General features: G+C 42.1%; 1 pseudogene; it reads right to left on the reverse strand.

The window, feature by feature from the left end:
• Positions 1 to 5,864: 5,864 nt before the first annotated feature.
• Positions 5,865 to 7,133, reverse strand: LOC102533195 (AP-1 complex subunit mu-2 pseudogene; annotated as a pseudogene).
• Between the last annotated feature and the right edge of the window lie 694 nt (positions 7,134 to 7,827).

Consider the following 7,827-nt stretch of genomic DNA (forward strand, 5'->3'; position numbering starts at 1 on the left):
AAACAGCTGTAGCGGAGAGGAAGATGGCTCTGCCTCACTTCTGCCATCTACATCTTGTGTAAGTGTCTGTCGTAAGTGAACCCTTGAATCCTGAACCTAAGGTCAAAGAACGTGGGAAATGAAGCTCGCTTTCCAGCCTCTCCAACTCTGGGGACAGAATGGTGGTTGTGTGAGTGAAGAACAGAGCCAACCACAGAAGCCGAGAAAGAACTTTTACAAACACTTGCCCCATTCTCAGAGAGAGGGGGGGGGTTTGAGGAAGCTGGGCTGTCACAGGGAATAAGGTAATTTGAACAACAGTAAATGTCTGTCACTCAGATGTTCCTCTCACTCCCATCACCTTGTGTCCTAGAGAAAGATACTAATAAAACTGAATGAGCCATTGATGAAAACCATCTCCAGGTCCCTAAGCAAACAAAAGCAGCCCTTCTATGAGCCTTAGTGATGGGGGGTATACACACAGGGGAGGAGAATCTTCCTTCACAGAAAATGCAGCAGACATAGACGAGATCGTGGAGACGGTCAGCAACAGAAAGCTCCAGCAGTACCCCCCGCCCCCGGGGCAGCATGGCCAGCCAGCTGGGGATGCACATTACTGGGGATCGCACCTGTGCTGACAGCAACACGAGAGCAGAGGCCACTTCCCCACTGTTCAGTTCCCAGGACCAGACGGAAGCCACATGCTCTGCCAAGGAGCTGAGAGTAGCTTTCCTGAAGGAACTCCACAGAGGCTCAGAAATAATCGGGGTGTCTTGGGGCAGGGGCTGCTGGACAACCAGGGGTGGAGGTGACCAATTCAGACAACAGACAAGCTGAAAGAAACAATCAAGCCTTTATTCATTTACTGTGACAGTGCAAGCAAGGGGCCAAAAGTGGCATGGCTGCCCAGTGTTCCATTGTCCCCAACAGAGTGGCACTGGGCAGGGGTCAGGTGAATCAGTGAAGAAGGGGGGAGGGAGGGAGACAGCCTCACTGCTGAGGATCCCTGAGCTAAATGCTCCTGCGTTTTTATGGACCCATGAATGGGAAAGAGGGAGGAGAGGAAGGATTAGGGATGGAAAAGTACTGATGCAGAGTTGAGAAAAGTGCTCAGTCAAGGCCCCCATCAGGAGGCCTCTGAATGGAGGTGCCTGGGCGACAGGAAGGCAGACGTGCAGGTGAGGGTGGCTGACCTGGGGGTCCTGAGTCATGACTGCAACTCCCTCTGGAAAACTGCAATGTGGTGGCTGTGCACCAAGGCTGGTGTGATGGGGACAGACTCCTGCCATGGGGCCAGCCAGGCAAAGCCTTGGTAATGCCTGTTCTCAGCCCTGAGCAATCCTGTAGAGGCTTTTGGTCTGAAGCTGGACTCCTCGGGAGGGTGTGAGGAAAGTCTTTAGGTGGAGGGTTCAAGGCCTGCAGTGGGGTGTGGGTGGGGGAGGAAGTCTAAAAATACTGTATGTGTGTGTACCTATTCATGTATATGTGTGTGTGTGTGTGTGTGTGTGTGTGTATGTCTATTAACCTTCTGCTCTGGTGGTGGCCTGGAGAAACAGATTACATATTTTTAGACTATATCCATGTAAAGCTATAGAAAAAGTTATTTTTTAAAAAATCCAAGACATCTATGAAGAAAGGTACTATGCTTTCAAAACTTACTCACCAACTTGTCCCCCCAAACACCAGGAATGCCCTAAACTATAACAGCAATGTTAACAATGACTAGATTTTTTTTTTCCTGGAACTTCTGAATCTTTTAAAAACAACAATGGGAAATGAGGTGAGGGAAAAGCCCCAAGACCCAGGCACTAATTCTTCTTGAAACACGTCCAAGGAGGTGGTCCGTGACTGCTCACATGCTAATCACACGTGGCCCCCTTTCTCCATTTTCTTTGTGACTCCCTAGGAGGCAATGCAGATGGGGCCAAGGGAAATAGGTCATTTCTTCTCAAACTTTTGATGGAGACTTTCTGCATCCCTTAAGCTATTTTTTGTTTTTGTATTTTGTCTTCCTGAATGCCACCTGCACAGTTTTTGAAACTAAAGTGGATCAGAGGGATGTGGAGATAGATGTACATCCTACACAAAAACACAGGCCTTTCTTGTCTTGAGAACTAACAAAAGGATTCTTACACATCTAATTTAGGGAGTTTCTTTTAAAATACAGCTGAAGTGCAATTATTTTATGTTGATTATTTTTAGTATTTGGCCTAAAAATGGGGCATATGTTTCTGGCTGCCCAACGCTTTTGAAAACCCTTCTAATTTGGGGAAATGTTCCACTTTGTAAGTTCCACCTTTTCAAGATTAAAACAGTGGATGTCAGGAGGTGGGTAGAGCTCAGTGGTAGAGTGCATACTTAGCATGCACGAGGTCCTGGGTTCTATCCTCTGTAATGCCACTGAAAAAAAAAGAACATGGATGTCTCACTTGCTCAATGTGGCTAGAGGTCCTTTGTAGCTGAGCACAGGCAGGTAACTTGGCACCAGGAATCTGTTACACCCACAGGAGACTTCAGTTCAGAAGTGAGCCACAGGAGAAATGAGCTCCATATGAAGAACGCATTGTACCGGGGAAAGAGGTGGAGAAGGGTTTCAGCTTTTAGCAGAAGCTGTGACTTCAAGGCAAAGTCTTCACAAGTGGAATCAGTTTTGGCAGCAGGAGCAGTTGAAGCCAAGTTGAGTTACTGGCAGCCTTGCAAAGCCCAGTGTATCTAATGCAGTGGCAACCGTGACCATAATTTCTTCTAAAGCCAATTCTAGGCTGCAGTTTAGAAGCTTTAATAAAAGGTTAGCCCTCAGCTTGTTTTTCTACGTTGGAATTATGTTGAACCTATAGATCAATTTGGAGAGAACTGATATTTTAACAATTTTAAGTCTTCCAACCCATGAGCACAGTATATCTCTCCTTTTATTTAGATCTCTTACGATTTCTCTCAGCATGGATTGTAGCTTTCAGTGTGTAAGTTTTGCACATTGTCAGATTTATGCCAAATATTTCATCATTTTGGTGCTGATGTAAATGACACTTTTTTCTTTTTCAATTTCTGACAGTTCGCTGCTGATATATAGAAACACATTGACTTTTGTATGTTGATGCTGTATCCAGTAACTTTTCTAAATTCAGTTTTTAGTTCTAGCAACATTTTTATACATTTCCATCAGATTTTTCTCCATAGGTGGTCACATCGTGTGTGAGTAAAAAGTTTTACTTCTTCCTTTATGATCTTGATGCCTTTTATTTCTTTTCCTTGTCTGGCTGTGCCGGCTAGAAAAGTCCATGCAGTGATGAATAGAAGTGGTGAAAGTCGACATCCTTGCTTTGTTTCTTATCTTGGGAGGAAAGTACTCAGTCCTTTACCATCAGTGTGAAGTCAGCCATAGAATTTTTATATAAAACCTTTATCACATTGAGAAAAAAAATTTTAATCAGGAATGGAATTTTATCAGATTTTTTTCTGTGTGTATATTGAGGTATCCACATGAGTTCTCTTTTTCAGTTGTTAATATGATTAGTTATTTTGATAGATTTTCAAATGTTAAACCAATTCTACATTCCTGGGATAAGCCTCACTTGGTCATAATATATTATCTTTCTTTAATACACATTGTTAGATTTGATTTCTCATTTGGTTGAATTTTACATCTATGCCTACCAAGGATATTGCTCTGTATTTTTCTTTCCTGTGATGTATCTGTCTGATTTTGGCATACGGGTAGTATTTAACCCACACAGGATGAGCTGGGAAGTATGCCCTATGCTTCAGTATTCCGGAAGAATTCATATAGAATTGTTTTTATTTCTCCCTTAATTGTTTTGCAAAGTTTACCAATGAAAATGGAAATATGTTTTAGGGAGACTTTTAACTGTATGTTCCATTACTTTGACAGATACAGGGCTATACAAATTATCTACCTCTTCTTGAGTAAGCTTTAGTGGTTCATGTCTTTCAAAAGATTTGTTCATTTTCTTGATGTTGTCAAATATATTGGAATAAAGTTGTTCATCATATTTCCTAATTATCCACTTATTATCTGTAGAATCTGCAGTTATGTCACCTCTTTTATTTCTGAAATTGGTCGTTTGTGTCTCATCTTTTTCTGATATGAGGGTTGTCAGTTTTATCTGTCTTTTCAAAGAATCAGCTTTTAATGTCACTGCTTTTTTCTATTGTTTTTCATTTTTCATTTTAATCTTCGATTACGTCCAGTCTTCTGTTTACTTTGGGTTTAATTTCCTCTGCTCTTTCATTTCTTAAGGTGGAAACTGAGGTCACTGATTTGAGACTTTTTACTGTCTAGTAATATTGACATTTAGTGTTCTAAATCTCCCTCTAATTATCTAATTACTGATTTAATGGCATCTCGTATATTTTGATATTTTCTGTTTGTAATTTCATTCAGTGTAAAATACTTTCCAGTTCCTTTTTGATCTCTTAATTGACTCATGGGTTATTTAGAAGTGTGTTATTTAGTTTCTGAATATTCAGAAATTTTCCAGAGAGCTTTCTGTTACAGATTTCTAATTTAATTCCATTGTGATCACAGATCTATTGAGACTTTTTATGGCTCCAGACACAATCCCTCTTGGTGAAATAGTTCATGCACCTTTGAAAGGGATGTGTATTCTGCTGCTATTGAATAGTCATTCACTGTTTAATAAATATCAATTAGGTCAAACTGATTTATTTATAGCGTTATTCAGATCATCTAAACGCTTACAGATAATTTCCCCACTTCTTCTATCAATTCCATTATGTTTGTGGATTTGTCTGTTTCTCCATGAAGTTCTATTCATTTTTTTGCTTCGTGTATTTTGAAGCTCTTTTATTAAAAACATTTATGGTTGTTTTCTAGTCTCAATGAATTGAAGTCTCTATCATTATGAAATAACTGCATTGATGCAATATAATATTCTTTGTCCCAAAGTCAACTTTGTTATTAATATATTCACTCCAGCTCTCCTTAGATTAGTATTAGCATGGTATTTATCCTTTTCCATCTTTTTTCTTTAATCTGTTTGTGTTGGTTTCTTGTAGGCAGCCTGTGGTCAAGTCTTGCTTTTTTAGCCAATCTGAAAGTCTCTGTCTTTCATTTCGAGTGTTTAAATCCTTTAATTTTATGTGATTAAGTATATGTTTAGGTTTAAATTTATCATCTTGCTATTTGCTCATCTTCTTGTTTGCCATTCTTCATTTCCTACATTCCTTTGAATTAATGAAAAACTGTTATAGTTCCATTTTATCTCCTTTGTTGACTTGTTAGACATAACTTTGTCTTGTTATTTTAGCAGTGGCCTTAGAGTTTTTAGAACCATCTAAATATCTTTAACTTATCTTTAGTATACATCTTCAACTCATCTTTAACTTTTGATATTATATCATGTCACATATGGTAAAAGAACATTCCAACTTCCATTCTACCATCCTGTCTTTTGTGATACTGTTGGCATCCATTTTATTTTTACATATGTTTTAAACTGTACAACACATTTTTATTGTTTTTTTTGTTTTTTTCAAGATTTATCTTTTTAATGTCATCCTAAAACAGAATGGGCCAGCGGGGCCTCTGGGTTCAGCAGCTGTGGAGGAGGAGGGACCCACTCCATACCTCCTAAGGCAGGTCACTGCACGAAGGCACTCATGAGGGGGACTTCAAGCCCCTCTTCTATTTCTTCATATAAAATTGGAGGAGGAGGGGAAGGGCAGGAGCCTGGAAAACATTCCTACCCAGCCTATGGGTAAAGGACAAACTCAGGGAGCAAGACACTGCTAACTCAGGGTCTACCCTCACACACACGCACCCCATCTTCCATCCCTCTCTAGAGTCTGCAGTGGGGACCTGGGGAGAGGACAGCCCGGGTTCAAGCCCCCACCTCTTCTTCCTTCTAGCTGGTACAAAGTTGATAATCACCACTCTGAGTGATATAGTGGACCCATGGCAGGGCCTGGTAACCACTCGTCTTGATGATCTTCATGTATCAGACCTGGATCCCAGAGACAGTGAAATAGGGAACCTCAAACTTGACCCCGATGGGGTTCCGGCCCTCTACCTCCTCCTTCTCCACGCTGGGGAGGCCAAAGTGGGCTTGCATCAGGTACTCCTTGCCCTCCGGGGAAGACTTGATACTCCAAATAATGACATTCTTTTCCAGCACATACTTGGCACTGCCCATGCTGATCTTGGAGCGTGGGGAGTCAGCATCACTGGGTACAGGCACAGATATCTCCACACTGTTGGCCACCGACTGCTTCTTAAATTGCCCCGTGGCCTTGATCATGATCTCCATGCGGCTGTGGGAGAATTTCTCATGAGAGATTCAATCCAGATCAGTGGCTTGACCTGGGTGCTGAGGTGGTAGGACATGAGCTCAAAGTCACCGTCAGGCGGATGAAGGAGATTGTTCAGTCATTGCTGAAGCGGGAGAGCCACACACACTGGTGGAATTTCACATCCTCCAGTTCCACGGACTTGTTCTTGCTCTGGCCAGTGAACTCGAAGAGCACATGGTCGTTGAGGCCCAGCTGCAGCTCGGGCATTCCTGACAGAAACACTTTGAGCTTGATGGTGCCCATGATCTCACTCAGCAGGACACTGCCATTGGCATTGACCAAAAGATTGACCAACTCTATGACATCAATGAAGACCTCGTTCTTCTTGTACTTGATGCCCTCAGAGCACCAGGACACAGCACTGGTGATGGTGGGCAGCACCCGCGCCTTGCCCACCTCCAGTTTGTTGCCCTGCTGCATGATGTACTCCTGCAGGATCTTGCTGTCGGTGGTCTGCGGGAAGCCGAAGTCCATGAGCTCATCCAGCAGTTCGTAGATGATGACAAAGTTGTCTCGGCTGCTCTCCTCCTCTAGCTTCTTGAAGTATTCAGAGAATACCTCCACTGTCTTGTAGAGGAAGGAGTACATGAGGGAGGCACTGGCGTTCTTCAGTGGGTGGCCACCAAGCAGAGGTTGCTGTATTTGATCCACAGGAAGTGGACCCGGCCATGGCTCAGCAGCGGGGTCAGGGCACCCTCCTCCTCCTGTTGCATGAGCAGAGGCATGAAGTGTTCGATCTCGCTAATGGCCCCACCGCCCTTGTAGTTGCGGCTGATCAGGGGCTTGCCCTTGTCGTTGAGGATGAAGACAGTCGAGGCAGACATGGTGGCGACTGGCAGACCTGGGAGGTGGGGAGGGAGCCACGTTGTTATTGTTTTTTTTCTTTATATGGTCAACTATCCTTTACAGAGATTTAAGTAAACAAGAAAGAGGCCTTTCATATTTACACACATAGTTACTATTTCCAGTGCTCTTCATTCCTTCGTGTGCATCCGTATTTCCATCTGATATTTTCATTCTGTTCAAAGGACTTCCTTGAACATTTCTTGTAGTGTGTCTCCGTTGGTGATGAGTTCTTTCAGCATTTGTATGTCTGGAAAAAGTCCTTATTTCATGTTTGTATTTACAAGTTATTATCACTGAGTATAGAATTCTCACTGACGAGTTTTCTTCCACTACTTTCAAAATATTGCTCCATGGACATCTCATCTGTATTGTTTCTGTTGAAAAATCTGCTGTAATTGTTATCACTGTTCCCCTCTACTTAATGTCCTTTTTCCTCTGGCTCCCTTTGAGCATTTCTCTCGATCACAGTTTTGAGAATTTAATGATGATGTGCCTTGATGTAGTTTTCTTCATAGTTCTTTTGGTTTGGTTTGGTTTTTTGTTTTTTGTTTTGCTTGGGGTTCACTGATCATTTTGGATATATACATGTTTAGATTTGAAAAAAAACAGTCAATCATTATTTCTTTAAATATTTTTGTCTCAACCTCTCTGTACTTTCTTCTGTAGACTTCA

The sequence above is a fragment of the Vicugna pacos genome, chromosome 35 (assembly GCF_048564905.1).
Source record: "Vicugna pacos chromosome 35, VicPac4, whole genome shotgun sequence".
Lineage (NCBI taxonomy): Eukaryota > Metazoa > Chordata > Mammalia > Artiodactyla > Camelidae > Vicugna > Vicugna pacos.